The sequence below is a fragment of the Chrysemys picta genome, chromosome 11 (assembly GCF_011386835.1).
Source record: "Chrysemys picta bellii isolate R12L10 chromosome 11, ASM1138683v2, whole genome shotgun sequence".
Taxonomy (NCBI): domain Eukaryota; kingdom Metazoa; phylum Chordata; order Testudines; family Emydidae; genus Chrysemys; species Chrysemys picta.
This window is the reverse complement of record NC_088801.1, coordinates 23,722,218-23,744,154: the sequence shown is the minus strand read 5'-3', so window position 1 is coordinate 23,744,154 and position 21,937 is coordinate 23,722,218. Positions and strand designations below refer to the sequence as shown.

General features: G+C 38.6%; 1 long non-coding RNA gene across 1 annotated transcript in view; it reads right to left on the bottom strand.

The window, feature by feature from the left end:
- The window catches only part of LOC135974242 (uncharacterized), a 64,382-nt gene extending 42,791 nt beyond the window's left edge, over window positions 1–21,591 (bottom strand). Inside the window, exon 1 of the long non-coding RNA XR_010591466.1 lies at window positions 21,351–21,591. This is a non-coding gene — a long non-coding RNA (uncharacterized LOC135974242). The remainder of the gene's footprint in view (window positions 1–21,350) is intronic.
- Window positions 21,592–21,937: the final 346 nt, after the last annotated feature.

The window sequence follows — 21,937 nt, the reverse complement described above, 5'->3', positions numbered from 1 at the left end:
CTACTAGGCAGATTACATAGGTCCTAATCTGTAGCTTAGCAAGATTTACCTGATAACAAAGGCAGTTTAACTCTTGCAGATCCTGGATATACCCCTGTAGTAGGGGTAGAGGCAGCAGGGTTTCCTTCCCAGAGTCAGTTAGGGGTAGGGGTAGGGGTAGGCTGCTGTCCCCTAACCACCATAGTCCCCTAACTCCTTGCTGGGGCACAGCTTCAAAGTGAATCCAATGGAATCATAAACCCCACTTCCTACAGGAGTCCAAATTTTGTGTAGACAGTGTCAGCACCACATAGGACTCCCTGGTGGAAGCAGGCTTAAAACTTGGTGAATTGTTCACTGAAGGTCTTCTATGGCCTCAGGCCAGCTCTGCTTAGACACTCTCTTCAAAATAATAAGTACACCTAACTGTACCCTGCTCATTTTGTGACAAAAAAGTGTTTTTTGTCACTCTGTTTAAACTAAAATTAAGATGGTCAATCAATATAAAGTTCACATATGGTTACCTTCAGGTAACAAGTTTTAAGGAATATTTCAGTTAGGCTCAATATTCCTGGTATTGTTTATATCCTCCTTACTCCAAATTCAAAGGTAAGGGGGTTTTAATTAAAATTTTATCAGGACGTTTATAAATGTAGCAGTTTTCTCTAGACTACATCACACAGTCGAAAGAAAGAAAAATCTTAAGGAGTATATTATTAATACAAAGAGAATTTACTTGGTTGTAATGTGTCTTATTGGTATACTCATTGCACTTCAATTTAGATTAAGAAGTAGGAAGATTATTATTTCCCAAAAGACAAGTATCATAAACACACACATGCACGCAGAAAAAGGCTTGTATTTATATCCCACAGAGATGTGCCAAACGCTTTACAAATATGCAGGCTCATTGGCAAATTGGAATACCTGGATTTCCTGGATAGCCAGTCTGTATTTTACTGTCCTTGACAACATACAACTGCTGGGTTCTCTGGATCTCTGATCCAATATAGTGCTGGCATTGCACTGTGTCAGGTTACATTGGGTCATATCTCATCTGTGATGTGACATAATATGACATAACTCAATGTGATGTGATGCACAGAACAGTCAGGTGCCCACAGGAAGCATATATTCTATGACTAGGAGCAAGTTGTTCACCACAGCAGGTACAGCATTCTGAACCCACTCACACATCCATTGATGTAGATAATTAGTATACAAAGCAACACTACGTGCTATGCTCATTCCAACTCAGTAGTTTCCTATAAAACACACTTAAAATATATTTTATGGTGAGGGTTAGCTAAGATTATTTCACATTTGGGTATTATAGTATCATAAAGAGCAGTGAAATTGTCTCCATCAATAAGCAGCATTACACCTCCATTTAGAACCCATTTTCAAGCACCAGTATAACAAGGGGATGGGATAGAAGTGTCCAATTTATTCAGGGAAGTAAACCTTTTTAAACATTGTCATGTTCTGAAAACTTGGCACATTTATGCCCTCAGTGGCACACACGTTTGGAGAGAATTCTGTTATGAGATACTAACGTCACCAATCATCTCCTCACTACTGGAGTAACAGCTGAAGGTGTCACAAGCCCTCCTGCCCTGGACTAACTGCAAGCAGGTAGAATGTCCATGATCACATCATCAACTGAAAGGAGCACAGAAGCGGTCTGTGGGAGAAGAGCAGCAACAAAACATGGGGAGGGTTTGGGGACGAGGAGAACAGGATCTAAGAAAAGAGGTGGTGCGGAGGGGAAAAAGGGCTTGCTGGATAAAGGAGAGGCTTGTAGAGAAATAAGAAGTCTAGACAATAAAGGGGTTTGCATTTTGTCATTGTTTTGAAGTCACCATTGACACCGCACTCCACAAAGGGGGCAAGTTTGAACACAAGGTCAGGGTATGTGCTCTGCTGAGGACAGGATAGGGACTGAACCCATTCAGAACGACCTGGATAGAGAGGGGAAATGGGCTGTTAGAAAAAGGAGTGCTAAAGCTCAGCTATTCCACTGCAGGGAAGTCATTATCCAGGTCTGAAGGTCCAGAGGAAGCCATGGCACACACGCACACACTAACTGGAAGAATTCCCTTTCATTCTGCCCTATACCAAACTTCCCCTGTGACTGTAGTAGAACAATGAGCTTTTCCCAACCCCAACTAAAATTTTTGAAAGATAGCCACTACCTCCTTGTGCTCCCTCTTTCTAGCTATTGCCCCCTTTAAAGTGACTCTGAAAGATTGGGACCTTAGAAGTTGCTTATGTATGCTGGTGACAGAAACCTTACAACTATTGAAGCAATAGTTTCATTGTGTGTGGACAATTGTTTTCTACTCAATATCAGTTTCAGATTCTTATCCCCCATCATTATCCAATATGCAGGGCACTCTCAGGAAAATATTTATTTGCTTTAAAGATCATTTTAATTGAAAAAAAAAAATCACGGCCACATCTCTGTAGCACTCTGGTTTCACCAAAGTCTTTCTATAAATCTAAATTTGGAGGCAAATGTAACTTGACACCTCTTTAAGCCAGAATGAAACAACTATGGCCTAACTCATTACTATAGAAGCATACAAATGATGAGTAACAAAATTAAAAGAATAACCAGTTCCAAAAAACAGCATGAAACAGATTACCCCTCACAGGCAAACAACCTAAATGTATAGTTTATACCAACAAAGAACCTGATTTTAAATGATCACCATTTTGGAATGTCAATTCGTGAAAATTTTACAGTACTGTCCATTTCCAGATCTGTCTATTTTCATATAATAAAAAAGCTGAGTATTTGCTCCCCTTCTTAATATTTTTGTTGAGATCTCTGTGATAGATATCTAAGTCAGAGCATACCAGAACCCTGTCCATGTCACAGTTGAGAGGCTGTTACCACCACATTTCACTTTTTTTCTTAATTTTTATTTTACTGAAATTGCTATGACATCAAGGATGGTGAGGCACATTCTGCTATATGTAATGTATAATGCAGGAGGCACATAAATAGACAGCCCCTTTAAAAGGCATACAAGTCTCCCCCCCCCACCTCCGAGCTACATCATATTGGGCCTCCTCAAAGGTATTTAAACACATGTAGTTCTGTACATGTGATTTACTGGGAAAATCCAGTCTTCACTGACCCTCAAATTTACACCACCCCCATGTGTAATGGACTAAGGTTAGAGCACGGAGCTATAAAACACGAGCCTGGGTGAGATCTGCTTAAAGGTGGTTATTTTTTTTCATACTGCATGGGTTCTATTTGCCAGTTTAGGTGTGTTGCTTTGTTTCTGTATTTAGAGAGCGATAAAGAAACCCCTTCCCAAGAATGAGAGCACACCATTTTTAATAACATTAGCTACGAATCTGGGCACCTCACACATGATCAAGTGTATTGTCAACAAGCTACAGGTGTACATAAAAAAAAGGCAGGAGAAGCGCAAGTGTGATTATAAGGGAGCCGATAACAGGCTGAGCTCATAAAGCATTCATCCCAAGGTGCCCTTGTTTTATATTTCAGTATTTCTTGCCATAGTTTTAGAAGCGTGTGCGCAAAACTAGCAGCTTTATTTTCCCTTACAGGAGAGATGTTCACAACCAGCCAAAGGGGGATGAGAATATACTGTAGGGTTGCTAGGGTTGATCACCACAAGTGAGGAAAACTGTAGGAGGTGTTTTTACATACATACATACACACACCTTTATTTTTTAAAAAGGCTGGCAAGTCACCATGCTATTTGCCTCCTCCCAGTCACTCGCAGAAGTATTTAGGGATTGCTATTCCAATCCTAAACTTCAGCAAATCCCAACTCTGAGCTACAAGTGGCTAGAGCTGTGAGCATAACTAATTTTTCCATTTTCTGGAAGATCTGAAAATTTGAAGAAAAAAAAAAAAAAAAAAAAAAGATTCCAAGTTTGATTGAAACCAATTCCAAGAAATTTCAGGCAACCTTAACGCTGGCATTTCCTAACTTTAACTTAACTAGCTTAATTTTGCAACCTGAATAATGTTCTTTTAACATAATAGTGTGTGTGTGTGTAATATTTACATTCACACACCCCAATCCTGTAATTGCATTTGTGCAAGCAGACCTCTGTGCCAATGCAGAAACGCACTGAAATCCATGGGAGCTGCTGGGGGCTCAGCGCTTTTCAAAAGTGGGCTATTTGTTTAGGTACCTAACTATGAGTTTAGCAGCCTAAATTCAGGCTCCTATTTTCAAAAAATATTGGCCTAAGTGCCTATCTGAGCTCCCAAATTTAGATCTGTGTACCTCATTTCAGTTATAGGGGCCTAAGTTTTGGGCCTTATACTTCTGCCTACATTCCTATGGAGTTAGTTTCCAAAAAGGGAACTGATCACTCAGATTTAAAAAGGAAAATAATAATTCAAAGCTTTCCAGTGTGAGTTTCTTGCATAATGCTTTATTTCTAGATACCAGTCACTCTATTCAGATCTCACTCGCACTGGTTTTATACCTGAGTATTTCCACTGGCCTGAACAGAGTTGCTCCTGCCATACATTAGTGAATGCAAGATAACTTGTCACAGTTGACATTTTAAAATGTCTCTATGGGTATGTCTACACTGACCCAAAAAACCACACCTAACAGCAGCGAGTCTCAGAGCACGCAGGTCACCCGATTTGGGCTTGCACTGCAGTGCTAAAAACAGAGTAGGTGTCTCTCCCCGCCCTCTTGCCGGGCCACAGAACCAGGCTTCAAACCCAAGTGGGATTTAGGCTCTTAAGTAATTTAGGGGCTTTTGAAAATTTTACTCCATCTATCATTTTCTGTTTTGGAAGTTTTATATACTCCTTAATTTTTGCTGGTAGGAAATATCACTGGGTAAGTATCTTCCATCTACAGAAATCACCTGCTCCTAAGCTTCTCAGAGACATTTTTTTAAATGTGCAATACAATACAAACATGTGTGTTGCATTAAGTTGGGTTATACCAGGTCATGACACAGTATATCCCAACATAATCTAATGCAAAGCAAATCACTCACTACAACATAAATTTAGAGAAAAGCTTCCCTTTCACACACACCCCAACTTAGACAACAGCTGCTGTAGATAAAGTGTCCACACTATCCCATATGGACAGGTAGGTATGCATGGCTTGATAGTATCTGAATTACAAGTCAGTTAGATACATCTGTATTCAGATGCAACTGTGAACATTTATATCCTGAGCTTACTGGGCACAGCAGGAGGAAAAAGCTATTTTTATTGAAACAATGTCATTTACAAAAGTATTGTCTATATTTTTCTTGAATACCATGGAACACACACACCCCATGGTGTAGTAAATGTGGACCCTTCAGAAATGACCATTACTCACTCAGGGTAAGATTAAGTTCAGTCACAAAATCAGGCATACTCTATCTTATTGTGAATGAAGTACAGGTGGTAAGGTTCAGGAGATGAAATCTACTGTCCTTGGGTGAGGACCCAGAGCTACAGTACAATCCCTTTGCCCTCGCATAGCCTTGGAAATAATGACTAGCTACTCCGCACCTCATGAGATGTGGATCTAGTGGCTAGAACACAATTGTGGTCCTGTAACCTCTTACCACCTCTCATTTCCATTCTCTGCATAATATGGGGCAAGAGTACATGGAGTCCCCCTATGTGCTAATTCACTGGTAACCCCAACCCTATGCACTCCACTACATAATTTAAGTGGTATAGAAGTGTTTGTGTAGACCCTCTGCATCAGGCTAGATTTCATATATATGGAATTCTTAGAGCTGGGTAAATCATTCTTGGAGTTATTGCAACTGGCATTCAAAATTGGTAGCACTGATGCATACCAAACTATCATGATTGTAATGACATAAATGCATCTTCTGTAGATGGAATATTTGTATGTACATCCACACCTCACTTGCAGATAGAACATGGTTATGTTAAGAACTGGGTGTATAGTATACACACATGTATCATTTGATAAAGTATGAATTTATCTGAATTGTATTTTTTAATTTTATTGATCACAACCGCAGTATACGTCTACTGATGTCTTCTGCATTTACACTATTTGAATGTTATCTACCATATCTAGCAGCTATGCCAACAGATTTGTGGTTGTATTAATAAGAGCATCTTGTGAAGTGGCAGCAACTGGATGCTGCAGGACAAGTAGAAGAACATATCCAGCACTGAAACAAACAATTACTGATGATGTAAATATATATCCAGTCCCACAGGCTGACATGAACCCTGCTTACAATTTAGATTATTTCAGTTGAACTGGCTTCAAACTCAAATTCATGCTAATGCAGGTACTGTAAATACTGCTTGAGCCTTAATTCAATAATGAGATCAACAATTACACTTAAAGATTACTTACCATTTCAGCAGTGCGAACAAAATCCTTTTGATCACACCTGTATTGTGCTATTCATTATTTTCTTTGATGATTAATAACACTGAAATATGCTTGTTAAAAAGAACAAAATGAAGTACAATATTTATACCATCGTATGAAGTGCATTAGCAAATCAGAGGGCTTAGAGCACCTAAATTAAAAAGAAATTATATCAATATTTGATGCGTTTCTCTTCTTTAACATCTAGTGGTGTATATACATCAATAAAACTCCTGACCTTGAATTTATTGCATTATCTAGAAATGTGATCTTTTGCCTACAAAATCCTCTTCCTGCTCATTTTCTTTCAAATCTTTGTTTCCTTCATCTTATTGCCTGCAGAAAACAGGAATTCACTATTTGCAAAATGCAAGACATGGATGTTGGGAGACATTTTTAGTAGGGGAGAAAAAAAGCAATTATTTGACTTTGGGTTTTCACTGTTATTCTAAGTTGGAAAAAATGGCACGAAGACATTGTGCTAGGCAACAGATCATGTAAACATTTCCTGTGACAGTCTTTCATCATATATGGGAACATTTACACTGCCAGATCTTGTCTTCTTTAAAAATGTCAGCTCTGTAAGTTTGATGCACATGTGCTCCTTCTGTAAGTGTCTGCTCAGGCAGACAGTTTACTAATTTGTGGCTCAGTAAACCTTTCACTGCACTGAGCACCTTGAGGTTAGCACATCTCTAATCATTATTTGATAACAGAAGTCCGTAAGCATCAGAACCCTAGTAACGAGAACATTGTATCTTAGCAACCAGCCTTGATATTCAAACAATTTCATTAAAGCGTAGCACCTCTTAGCAGGTGGGTGAGTGCGGGTGTTGATAAACATTTATAACATGATCAACCATTGTGTTTGCCAACACTATAATCAACATGACAAATTTATGGATTTGTTTACAAGCTCTTAGGTATCCAATCTAAGTAGGTAAACTACCTTGTATCTATAGATACAGATATAGCCAGAGACTTGATGCTTCTTTAAATTGTACATACTAAATAAAAGGTTGGCAGATAAATACATTTCACCATAAAAATCATCATTTAAATTAAACCACAAAAAGTGTGTTAGAGTGAAGGCAAGTATTAAGTTTTATCCCCGAGAGATCAAGAAAATTTGAAGTCAAAATTGTCCTTAATTTGTCCTATTGTTCCTAGTATATAGATCATATGCCATAGTGTCATAAAGATCCCACAACACAAAGGAATGGCATTTTGGCCCTGAACCATAACTCGTTTATTTTATGTCTTGAGTTAAATTCTAGTGATTAGACAGAGAATCAGAACTCCAGGACTGTATCACTTGATGTGTTGCTACTTCACTGTGTGATCTTGGGTTTGCCATTCCAATTTATTAGTATCTCAGTTTTCCCAGTTGCAAAACAACCTATATGACAATAAATTGTTCTATTAATCTTAAAATTATTTCAACGCAGCAAATATAAACTGGTACATAGAGCAGGTGCAAAATATAATTTTTAGTGTGTGTGGTTTTGAATAGTGGTATTCAAGAAACCAAAACTATTATTGTCCTAAAATGGAGGGCCAGGCATCATGGTTCAGACACAGGTGCACAGGCAGGCTGGCTGCATGTCTACACACAGGATGTCTACTCAAAAAGCCAGAATAGCATATCACTATTGTGATGGTAATACAGTGATTTTAGACACCTTGGGTATGATTTCCAAAAGTACTAAGCATTGGCCTAACTCAGGCTCCCCCTGAAGTCAACAGGAGTTTTACCATTGGCTTTAATACATATAGAGTGGGGCCAGTGTTGAGCACCTTCAAAAATCCCACACTTTGGGGACCTGATTGTCCTCACACACTGATTTCAAAGACATGATTCTCACCAGTATGAATATAGATCATTGTAAAATTTGTGTAAGCCAGTGGAGAGTGAGGTGTGGTGTTGGATTATTCCTTGGTGGGGAGGGAAGTGGAGAGATAAGGTTAGCATTGCTCCAAAAGTTTGTAATAGCTACTCTAACACTGTTAAGATCAAACTATACAACTGCTGCAATTACGGTGGTTTGCAAAGCAATGATTTACTAATTCACTGAATAGCTTTGTTATGATCCAGCTGTTGTAATAAGAATTTGATAGTTTCAATCCAGTCCTAGGCAGATAACAAGTAACATCAAACACTCCAAACCAGTACAATTCTGAAAAATTAATTGATTCTAGAGAGAATGCAGATTAATCTAATCCAGATAAATTCTCTCCCCATTTTAGAGAGACAAAGTGTACAACAAAATGAGGCTTCATTTACTGACAAATCCCCATCATATCTTACATTTCAATACTTTACTTCCTGATACTACTTATGTAATTAGACCAATTATGATTATATATGCATGTCTATGCTATGGTGGCCAAACTGTGTCTATACAAGTTCATATCTGCCTATATTATGAAAAATTGACATCACACCTTTTTATTACCATTTTTTTCCTATTCTTTGAACGTTGCAGATTTGATTGGCCAAATTCTCCTCAGAGTTACACCAATGCAACCCTTTTGAGAACAATGTGTTTACTGTTGTGTAACCAAAACAGCACTTGGACTCACATGGTCTAAAGCTGACAGACCCACTATCCTTCTGAAAATGTCTGTTTTGAATAGTTTCCAGTTTCCCCTCTGATGTTCAAAGAAAAAGGGGGGAGGGGAAAATCTGACAAAAAGGATAGTTCAGTGGTTAGAGTGTTAGCTGAGGACTCAGAAGACTGGGGCTCAGTTTCTTTTTTGCTTACAGATTTCCTGTGTGACCATGGCCAAGTCCCTTAGCCTCTGTAAAATGGGGGTAATAGAACTTCCCTGCCTTACATGGGTGTTGCAAAGACTGTGAGGTGCTAAGATACTATGGCAATAAAGGCCACATAAGTACCTTAGATAGACAGGTGAAAGCTACACAGTACTTTGTCTTGTATTTGTATTTGATGAAATACTACTTTAAAAATAAAACATTCTGAATTTTTTAGTATATGCTTAGATAAATGTTCATAGCACTTCACTGCAAGTTTACAAAATATAAATGATTCCCATTTTCAATGTAAACAGGTATTTTACAGGAATTTTGCAGTTGTATTAGAAACCCTGCCAGATTTGCTAAGGGTGTTTAAAATTTACCAAAGGTATGAATTAAAATGCAAGGGAGAGACAAACAAGAAACTTTTGCTAACTGAAGTTTGTACCTTGTACCTATTGCATCCAAGGTAACATACCGCATCACTGATTTCACACTGGACATACTACAGCATGCTATTAATCTACCTGAAATACCTGAGATTAAGTGAAGCATTATAGAATAGGTAACTGAGACTCCCCTTTTGAAATTAAAACCAGCCACTATGAAAAACACTTTTATTGTTTTAGCTTGTTCCCATGTGTTTAGTTTGCCTCCCAATGCAACATTCTGACAGATAATAAAACAGAGTACAGTAGGGCTGGGAAAGAAAACCCAGCTGGCAAACAAGAGCAATGTTTTCATAAAAGCCCCAGGATTGTAAGAGGAGGGCGAGTTTAATATCTTGAGTGATTTTAATTAAGAAATTGACAAACAGAACTGAGGAAGAAAGGCAAAATATCAGGCCCCAGTGTCTCTCAGGATCAGTCCCTTCAAAGGGGAGGATGATCTTGCTACTGAAGCACAGAACAATGAATCGCACAATCTGGATTCTTTCCCGGCTTTGCTGTAGACTCCCTGAGCAAGTGATCTTCAGCAAGTCGTTTAACTAAAGACGGTCAAGAGACAAAGTCTTTTCCAGAAAAAATTTCCCACCAGCTTTACACTCTGTGCCTTCTGTGAAATGGGGATAATACTTCCCTAAACTCACCAGGCAGTTGGCAGGATTAATGTTTGGAAAGTGCTTTGGAATGCACAACAGGAAGGTGCTATATTATTAAAAATCAGTTCTGTGCACGGACACTAAAGACTCCCTCTGATATTGCCTTAACCAAACCCAACACAATCAGCATGCTAGCAGCTACATTTTCGTCATTGAGAGGGGCAGAAAGCATCTTTTTGTTCTGCATTCGTACAGTGCCTAGTACAATGGGGTCCATTCCTAGGATTTCTCGGCTCTACAGAAATACAAATAATAAATAATAATAGAAAGAACAGAAAAAGTAGTTTGGGAGGATGTTTCATCACTTTCCTTCTTAAGGCATGCTCCTCAATTACCTTTCCAGAACGTGTTCAGCAGTAGAAGACAGAAGAAATGCACAAATATTAGTTACCCTGGACCTAATTTTTATTCACAGTATATAAGGCTGCTGCAATATTGGTCTGAATGGAGATGGATATTAAGCAACAAAGAGCACAACCTATAGATAAGTTTCTCTTTGGTCAAACTACTCTATCCACGCAGCCAGCACATTGTATGCTTATAGACGCACTCAGCATTTCTGGTTCTCACTGTTCCAACAGCCTCTGACTGTATTTATAAAATATATGGCTTCAAAAGCTCGTAGATACTAACCTCTATCTATCTCTGCTCTTATAAACATCTGCACCCCCATCAACCAGTCTGGGGAATATCTGGGGGGGGGGGGGCACACCAGAAGGAAACCACTTCACATCACTTACTTAATACTTCTACCAGACAGCAGGCAAGTATATATTACAGAAATCAGCAGTGGATAGAAATTGAATTGATAAGACGACATTTCGCTATAACACGGATAATTATTTATCACTTAACACATGTTAAATATTCCTTACAGCACAACCATGAGCTAGTTAAGTATTATTCCCATTAAACAGATAGGGAAACAGACAATGATTGTTTCAGGGCCTCAAGTCACTTGGCAGAGGTGGTGCTTGAACTGAGCGGCTTCAGGCTCCCATTTCTATGTTCAGACTCAAAGCCAAGGAGAGAAAAGACTGAGTGGAGAGGGGAGGGTTTAATACTAATATTTCCAATATGATGGAAAAAGGTCGAGGATGTGGAGAGCTACAGGAAGGTTATTCCAAGTAACAAGCTTCAGAGGCCCACATGGCAGCAAGACTGTGGGAGGAGATGGAAGGGGAGAGAGGACTAGATGGGGGTTAGGGTGGCAGGAGGAGAAATAGAGGAGATGTCTCTAACTGTCCATGAGCAAGTCCCTAGAGAATTTTAAAATTCGGAAATTAATTTAAAACTGGATGCTGAAATTAGCAAAGAGCCAGCTGAGAGATAGTGGAGGGTAGGAGTGATATTCTTCTTCAAGGCGTCACTGGTAAAGCAGTCCAAAATTGGGGAAAGGGAACATTTTTGGACAATAGTGTGTGATTCTTTTCCCTCTTTTCTTCCCCCTCAACAAACTATAGAGCCAGCCAAAAAAATTACTTTCTGAAGAGAGCAAGAAATATTTTTAAACCCTTTTTAATGACCCTCCTTCCTCCCCCCCCCCCCCCCCCCCCGACCAGCACTGGCCAAGTTGTCACACATTCCAAAAAGCACAGCTATACCAGGGATTACTGTGGCCCACTGAATGTCAGTTACCTCTATTACTTGCTCATTGAGCCATAACTTGTCCTTCTGCAGGGGCTGCTTTAAACTCCGATGAGAGATTCCTTCCTATACTATGCATATTGCAATGGAACCCAAGGCCCTGATCGGGATCGGATACTCTAAATGCACTCACGAAAGGAAGACAAAAGCTACATACAACTTAAGCGATCAGCTTTTTTGTCACTTTGGCAAGGGTGTTATAATCAGCATCTCTCCAAAACACCTGCTGTAATTGTTTAATTTTTGTTATCTTACCTACAAGTCTTGGTCTTTTAACAGCTTTTTAATGGAGGTGGCTAATAAAAGGACAGTTAGCTCAATGCTTGTCAACAGTATCTCTAATTGTCAGTTTGGAGTTTAGGCCTTAAATGGCCTGTCCTGTAATAAAAATGGACATCACCACTGGAGCTGACCAAAGGACTATAACTGTTTTGTGACAACTTTTGAGATTTCAAGATTTGTTTCTGTTCCACACTGTTCCTTTGAAAGTTTCATTCAAACACGGTTGTGTCAAGATGTCGGTTTTCAAAGGAAAACCCGAGCTTTTCCATTGGGAAGGTACCATGTAATCTGGTTGTTAGGGCTCTGGACTGGGATGTGGAGACCCAGCTTAAGTCTCTCCCCTACTGCCTGATTCAGAATGGAGTTTTTCATCCCGCATCACTCTGAATCAGGCAGACGATCTGGAATTTGAACCTTAAGGTACAGCTACACTGGAATAAAAAAACCTGTGCCCGGATCAGCCAACTCAGGCTCACAGGGCTAAAAATTGCTGTTTAGATGTTCAGGCTTGGGCTGGAGCCCAAGCATTGGAACTGTCCCCCCCTTGCAGGGTCCCAGAGCCGGGGCCTGAACATTTACACAGCAATTTTACAGCCCCACAGCACGAGCCCCATGAGCCTGAGTCAGCTGTGGGTGTTTAACTGCTGTGTAGACATACCCTTAGTCTCCGACATGCCAGGCCAGTGCCCTAACCACCAGGATATAGAGTGGATAATTTAAGTAGTGGTGGGGTGAACTGTGTAGAAAAACATGACATGCACTTGAATAAATCCACTAGTGATAAGATGCCTGTTTTCTGCATCCTAGTTCTGAAACAATAACAACTTTTCCAGTAAAACAAAAGGTGGATTTGGAATTATTTGTTAAATGTGATTATGAAATAAGGTCCTGACTACCTGGAATCACAGAAGCAAATTAGAGATGATGTACTACATGAAACTCCACCTTCTTCCACATACACAGACAAGCAGGTTGTGCAGTCAACTCCCTGCTCTTTGCTACAGTCTGTACTACAGGCAGATAACGTTCACCAATTAAATCAAAAATACTCTCACAGACATCCTGGTAGCCATGAGGAAATGAAGGAGGACTACAGAGTTTTCACTAAGCTGGGAGGCAAATGATTGTGCACATTTGTATCCAAAAACAAGGATACAACCAGCTTTGCTTAACAGATCAATTAAACATCAATACAGTGTATTGTTTTAAGTTATTTTGGGGGTGCATGTGTCTGTGTGTGATGTTTCGTTGGCACCGACAGTTTTTCGAGAGCAGTATGGAATTTCCTGGCAGCCTAATGGGCAGATCGCTGGTACCGACTTGCCTTTCTTGGAGAGTCTATTGAATGGACAGACAAACAGCAAAGCTTGTGGTTGTCAGCTGAATTATATAAATTTGTATTTTACTACTAGTCTAAGGGGAAAATCTAAATGGACATAATTGTAGTTTCTCTTAATGGTCCAGACCAAAACAGAAAAATAGATTCATTAGAAAAGTCAAAGTGAACTTTTGTCTTTCCAGAATGTAGATTTAAAGAAAAAGAAAAAGAAAAAAAGAAAGTTAGAGCTAGGTATGGGTATAAATCAGAGTAACTTTTAACCACTCCTTGGCTCACCAGGACAGCTACCACCTTTTAGGAAATGAGTGATTATAAAAGGGAAAAAAAGAGATTCAGTCCATTAGGTTAATTCTAATTTTGAGTCTAGACTATTTAATATTCCCTTTGATTATGGATTGTACTAATGTGATTAAAATGTTCTAATGAAAAATCCTAATCCCAGACCTACTGTCTTTAGCGGAGCGGTTCATTTGTGTCTCACTGCAACATATAACATTTGTAATAATGTTATTCATCATTAATACTAGGGTCCAACCCATTTAAACAGGTTCATAGGCTTCCCCACTCACCATTCCCCACTTTTTTTTTTAAACCCTGTTATCTTCCCACTCCCGCTAGTATAGGAGAATGGCAGAAGAAAATACTGCATTACTGATACTTACATTTCACATATTAGAAAGCATAAAATTTTTGGCTATTCCACTGATAACATGATCACCTTTACAACATTTAAATGTCTTTTAAAACCTCAGAAGGCTTTATCAAACATTGTGAATGATGACAAAAGCTAAAGACAAGCATCCTATTATTTTCCTAAGTATCTTTGTTATTATTTATAAACATTTTATATGTTGCTATAAGGCAACCATGAGACATATGTAGACAGAGAAAACACCAAATGTTTAATTTTGTTTTATTTCAGAATGATCTTTATATTATGGGATTTTCTTCAGATTCCTATACATCATCTGAGAATCAAGCAGAAATCCTCATTTGACTCATCTCATTATGTGTCTATATTAAGTTTCACATTAAACCTCAAGTGCCATCTGTAACTTCCTGATAATATCTTTACACCTCTGAGGCTTTGATATTTGATGGAAAGCCCCCTGGAACCTCACCTAGGGTATCATCAGATCAGGCAAACCTCACTTTCCTATGTATTTACCAACTGAAGCATACACTCAACTGAACCTAGTCTGTGGAAGTCCATGGTTGGTTAGTCAGCCATGCACAGTTTTCCCAACCTATCGTTCCTATTGATATTTCTAAAATTTAACAAAATATTGTCCCTTGGTGCTATACCTAAACATCATTACCTGAATAAAATGAAAAATGGCAACACTCTTAGTTACATTAATTTCTTACTTTTTACTTAGTGCAATATATCTAAAGAAGTGAAACTTATTGAATCAAATTTAATGGCATAATAAATTCTTCCCTTCAGACAATGTTGAAGCTTAATTCACTAGTGCACTTCAAGCCTTTGCCTTTAGCATCTGATGGGTCATTAGTCTGTAATCCAGCAGCTAGCCTGTTTGGAATCTAAACTAAATCAGCAAGTACCATATCAGTAGTTTCTGAAATATGATTGGCAGGTCAAATGTCCTCAAAAAGACTGCCTGGGGCAGTTAAGACTGGTATAGGGCATGACTAGAAGAGAAGCAAGTAATGAATCTGAAAGCTTGTACTCACTAAAGACTTCATTCATTCTAACTCACTAAACAGCAGTTCTTCAAGTGATTTGACTTATATTTTTGATGTTTTTAAACCAGTAGGTCATGCAATAAAATTGTCCTGTATGTGCCAATAGGCTTAACATACAGATCATTGGTTTGCATGCTTGGGCATATTTTATTTATATTTTTCCCCTGAGTTTTTCCCTAATAGCCTGGTACAGGCAGTAGAAGTATTACAGGCTTCCCCACAGCACAGTCTAGCAGTACTTTAAATCACAGTGTTTCAAAAATACCCTTCTGTCAGAAGCCCAATGATTGTGAAGTGTCAGCTCCTACACCTGAAAAGACAGAACGTACATGAAGTATTAGCACATTCCTGAGACTTCACTGCAAGTCAGGATTGTCAGCTGTGAATGCTGGGTTTTCACGTTATGTATGAAACAGAATTCAGAGGTAACCATTTTAGGGATTTTCAACGTACGTCTAAAATCAAGTTCAGCTTTAAGATTTATTAAGAGTTTTTCAGACTGGTAGAAATGGAAAATGTTGAACCTTGAATTTAAGATGCATCCTATGTTTGTCTCTAAATGTCCTACCACACTAAAGGTTGCACACTCATAAAACTTGATCCACAATCTAGTGCAGTCAATTGGCATCAATGGGCTTTGGATCAGGCCGTTGTCTTTACGTTATGCCGAGGCCATCTGTGACAATTTAGCTTTTGATAGACTATAAAACATTAATCCAAACATTTCCCAGATTCAACAAAATAATCAAAACTTCTGAACATAAAGATCCGATTTACTGGCTCATTTTCTTTCCTCCACCACAGCTTGTTATGCACTTTATTGGGATGAGATGGGTGAAGATTTCCAGAAGCAGCAGCATAGTAGCAAAGGGGTACTTGAGTTTGATGCTTGGGTTTCAGCCTCAGGTATTCAGCAGCCAAGGAATACATTTTTATGAGGTTCCTTTGGACTATTTATTGTGCAACTCCTATGTCATACTGATTTAAAACGTATGTGAAGGGTATCCAGAGTTCTGGATAGGGAGTTGTTTTATAGATTGAAATAAAAATTTAAAAATGTATGATTCAAGATGTGTTTTATTCTACTAATTTCTTAAGTCAATGCAGAATATTACAATCGTAAGTAAAAAAATAGAGTACAAACATCATTTGGAATATTTGATAAGATCTTCATGTTACAGACCAGACTAAATATGTCCTAGTAGAACCACACTTGCTGAGCCACCATATGCACCACATCTAATGAAAGACACCAGCAATTTCAGCATGATATAGATAATTACAACACAGCAGGTGCAGTGGAGAGCAGCAAGAGGGTTAAAACCATACAGCTTTAATATAAATATCAACATTTTCCATGCAAATGCAGTAAACATTTAAGGAATTTACAAGAGTTTACCAATAAAGGACTGATTATCCATGCACACTGAAACTTCCCTAGAGAGTTTACAATCTGGATTTCGTTTGGAAGGGACCATGTCTTCAAATCCATTTTTACAGCACCTCACACCAAGAGATAATGAGGTTCAGTAAATTGGGCATTTGCATTGTTTTGGGTGACATCCTGATTTCAGCTTTTGAATCTTGGTTTAATAAAATTATAGTAATAGGAACTTTGAATGCACTAGGAAGGCAGGGTAGGGTCCATCATGATTTTCAGTCACTTTCACTACAAGGTCTCTTTGGAAATCGATGCAGCTCCAATAGAAAACCAAATAACTGGCATTTCAAAAACGTGTTTTTATACTGTATGTACCTTTCGTAGAACAGAGCTAGGGAATGTAATAGGGTTAAAACCAAGGAGACCACAGAAATTTAAAAGTGATTCTATCCCCTCTATTTCTACAGGTCTTGTGAAGTTACCCAAAGAATTTTTTTAAAATACACACAATGCATAGTATCCAATAGAAGTTAAATTGTTGCTAATGAAATTCCTTTTCCTGTTCATAAAAGTATAAACGTGTTTGCATCTTCCAGTGAAAACGCAGCAGGCAGATTCATTCCTGATACAACTCTATTGAAGTCAGCGGAGTCACAGTAAAGTTAGCTTTGGGTTTTTTTAAATGTGGCAGGAGATACATATGGAGCACCAACAAATCCCATCAAAGCCAATGGGAGCGCAGATGCTCAGCACCTTTGAAAAATCAAGCTAGTATTCTTTATGGAACCTGAACCTTTAAAATGTGTTTTCTTTGCAAGCCAGGGGCCTATTCAGGTGTTCTCTGTCCAAACATGTACTGTTAATACACATTCTCTTCTCTAATCCATAGAAGATAGCTGGAAATGCCTGACTCAATGGGCCAGATCCTCAACTGGCATTAATGTAGCTTTGCTGATTTACATCAGCTAATGATATGGCTCAATGTCTTTAACTAATATACAGTAATAGTCTCTCTCTCTCACACACACACACACACACACAGGAGGTGAAAGGTACTTAAAAAATGAAAAGATTTAAATTCCTTTTTTATTTATTATTGAACTATCAAAAACACTCTGTCATTTGGGATCTCCCTCTGTATCTCACTCTTTGTATGCTGAGGTACTTCAGTGAACCCAGCAAAGTGAGCCCAAAATGCTAACTTGAGATTTGCATTATAAATGGCAGATACAAAGAGAGATTTTTTTAAACTTTTGGTTGATCTAGCATATCAAAGATCTTTTTCCTCTCTTTTTCTAAGCTACTTCAGTGACTATTTTGAAGTGAACTGAAAGGATTAGCTTGAAAGTGGCAAGAAATCTGGCATGCAAGAAAAAAAAATTCCCCACTTATTTCAGCTGAACTCTTCATTATATGGGGGGGGGGGGGAGGGGGCTCTTCCTCTTTAGAAATGCGCTTTGCTCTCTCACACACAAGCTACTCTCCACTCCGTCAATACAGAACAAGGTGAAAATAGGAAGCACACAAAAACAGCTCCTAACACTGGTTCTTGCAGTCTCCACTCACCCTACCAGGTTGCTACAATAAGGGCCAGAGCGAAAAGTTCATTAATTTGCTGCCACTAGTATGACTAGCACTTCAGATGTAGCTGTTGTGGTGAATTTAGTGACACTCTTCTCTCTTCCCCACACATCACCTCAAGCACCTTTCCAAAAGTATAAGCCATTAGTGTTATGACAGAGGACCCATCTCAGCAAAGCACACAGGAAAGACAAAGGCCAACACCTGAATCAGCAAAATCCACCTTGAATAAAGGCAAGGGAGGCCTTCAACACCTGAAGAAGCAAGGAAGAGCTTTCACTTTCTCCAACAACTGAAGGTTGATTGTAGAGCCATGCTACAGTCGCTCTCTTTTAACAAAGATCTAAGCCTTCTTGACTCCATGCGTGTGTCTGGGTTTGTGACCAATGCAGAAGGCACTCAGCTGTGCCATTTTATAATCATTAACATGAGTCAAGTCAGCCAAATTGAGCCCATTAATTTTTAAAATGTAAATAAAGATTTAAACGCTATAAAAGCAGTTAATTAATCAGATACAAGATGTAATCTTCTTCCTCTGAAGAAAAGAAGCAAAACAGGGAAGCTAAATCAATTTACATTTACCTCATTTAGTTCTTGTAAAAGCCAACGCTTAATATAGGCTGAAAAGAAGATAGCACAAACTGAGTCCCTGATCCTTCAAAGACTTATGCATGTGTGGAACTTCACACACATCAGTGGGTCAACTCAACTCTGTAACGGTCAACATGCACATGGGTCTTTTCATGATCAAAAACTGGTACCACTACATTTAATCCTAGAGAAATTAATACCATCGGAGGGAAAAATCCCCATATTAATAGGGATATTTACTGCTCCCCACTTCATCATCCATCCAAGATAAAGTTCTTCAGTCATAAGTTAATTGTATGAGTATTCATAGAGGAATACCTAAAGCCGCAAAATCCAACTGGGTCAGCCTGATGCTGATGATGAACTTTTATAGCACATTTCTAACACTGTCTGAAATAATCCCAGATTTCATTTAATCTCTCTTCTAGTACTAAAAATAACAGAAAGCAATAAAATCTCACATGGCACATATTGCAAGAACTAGTGTTTAGTCTCATTGATAAAAATGACAAACCCCTCTCTCAGCTCCACAATAACACCAAATTTTTGGTTTTTCTTGTTTTTCTGGATTATGCACTTCCCTTCCTATATTAACATTAAATCTCTGTATGTTAGGTTTTGGAGACTATTTTCCTGCACATAAGTGTTTTATCTGCTGACAAACAGAAATACTGACATTAGGTAGGTAGAAATAAAAAATAGTTGCTGAAGCCAATAAAGCAGCTCTCTTCGCCATCCATATGGCTGCTAAATTTAATAGCAATTATGTCATTTTTATATGTGAATCACTTGATGTAGTTTTTATATGTAAATCATTTGACATATATAAACTCAGGCATATTTCTTAAATAAACACATCACCAAAGATTCAATTACAAAACTAATTACTTAATCTAATAAAATTTACTTTCTAAACATACTTTTACATAACAATTTTGTTTTTAAATTGAAGATTGAACTATATCAAGGTAGTAAAGACTTTTACCTTCCAGGAAGAGATAATGAGGCCTGATAACTGAATATTTGGAAATTTCATTTAGGAGCAAATGGGACCAACCCTTTGCAAATGCAGCAGCTCTGCTGCACAGTAGGTGAGTACATGGAAGAACTCTGCAACTCTGGCATGCCATGGAGGTGAGCTGAACATGTTCTCTACGGAGCCCTGCTTTGTGGGGAGGTAAAGAGAGACTGGAAATGTGGTCCTTGGATCTACAATTAAAAATACCACCTATCATGTAGGTGGTGTACTGGGGTCACAGGCCCTATTCCATCACATGCATAGGAACAGTACCATGGAGTGATGCCAATCTATTTCTAAAAACCAAACCTAGCTATTTGTTTAATGTGGAAGGTGGAGGTTACCATTATTTTTTTAATTCTCACTTTTCTTCTTGTTGGAAGATAATATGACAAGTCAGAGGTCAGCATTAAAGAAACAGGGAAGGAAACCCCATTGTCAAAGAGGATTTTACCATAAAGTTACATTTTTCAGCCCTGACCTTATTGTGCTTCCAGCACAGCCCACACCCCTTTCTCCAGAACCTGTTCTACACCCTGTAACACCCCTTCCTCATTTTTCAAATTGTTTAAGGTCTTGTACATCAACACTATGAACATTTACTACAAGCAGCAAACAAAACTGTCTTTCCCTCTCTCTAGTAAATGATCATTTCTTGATCATCCATTTTCAGTCTGATATAAGATATAGCCTCTGTCTTCACAGAGGAAAAGACTCAACAATCAAATAGGCTTTGTCCAGTTTGAGCTTATATTTAGTAGTACAGGGTTTCCTGTACATAAGTGAATTATACCTAAGCTGTTGCTTTTATAATGGGTGCTGGAGCAGTCAGGGAGAAGGTAAAGATTTTTCCCCCTCCTGTTTTACTGTGAACAGGGAACAGAAGTCCCTCAGGAGACAAGTTTCTTAGCTACCCCCTTGCTTATTATTCAAGGACCTTGAGAGCAGAGCATAATTACTGTTTTTCAAACCTCACTTTTCAGAGAATTGCTGTTCCACCCTTGCAGCAGAAAGAAAAGAGAACAAAGGGGGAAAGCAAAAGTGAGCATGTATGTAACAATGAATACATGTATGTAACATTCAAAGACCATGGCCCTACAATAAGTTTCGTATGGGCAGACCCCTGCACCTGCTTAAAAGCCCCAGTGATTCTAATGGGTTTCTATATCAGTGCAAGAGTCTATTCACTTGAGCCAGGGCCTTAGTGCTATTTAACTGTCTTCTACCCTCAAAGGACTCAGGCATACAAACATCTAAGCATCTCTGGCCCTATTCAGCAAAGCCATTAAGTACATGTCTAACTTCAAGCATACAGAATAGCCCTAATGATTTCCTCCAACACACATTAACTTCCATGGGACTACTCGCTTATATTTAAGGATATGCTTAAATTCTTTGCTGCAAAAACAGAGTCAAACCCTAAATGTCTACAATCTTTCCGCAGAGTAGAAAGGAAATCCATTTTCTTATTTCTCCTTTTTGAATTTTCTGTTTTCTTATTTAAGGAATTAGCTAGTTATGTAACATTGTAAACATAGGTTATTTCTCCTTTTCTTTTTCAGCTCAAGGAAGTAGAAAGTCTTACCTCACAGAAGAAAAGCCTTCTCTCCCCTGTTTAACACCAGGGAAAGAGAGTAACTGTGTGAGTGATTTCCTGGCAACTAATTGCTACTGGGCCTAAATCAGCCTACCTGTAGCTAATTTAAGGTGTCACAGGTGCAACAAAAATCAGTCATAGTCTGGCCACTACTGCTATATAAAAGCCCTGCCCTAAACATATAGAAGTTATTGTAGATAACAGTATCAAGGGAAGTAAGGTGGGAGAAAGTGAGTTCCTAGAGGGATCCTCAAACTGATTTTCAGCTGGTTTAAATAGGCATAGTTCTATGGGTATCAATGCAGCTATTCTAATTTACCTGAATTGAGAAGTCAACCCCAAAGTGATTGGCACTATGGTGCACTGTTACCCCTGCTTACTTGGGTGGTGGTGGTCTTATTAATAAATGCTTGTTTTATTCATTTTATTGCTGTTTACTTTCTGCCATCATTCTAGAAACTTATCCAAGTCGGTCACCCACTGACATATTGATCAGCACAATAAGAGCTCTTCTTTCCTAGCAGTCTGGCTCACTTTTGCTTTCCCCCTTTGTTCTCTTTTCTTTCTACTGCGAG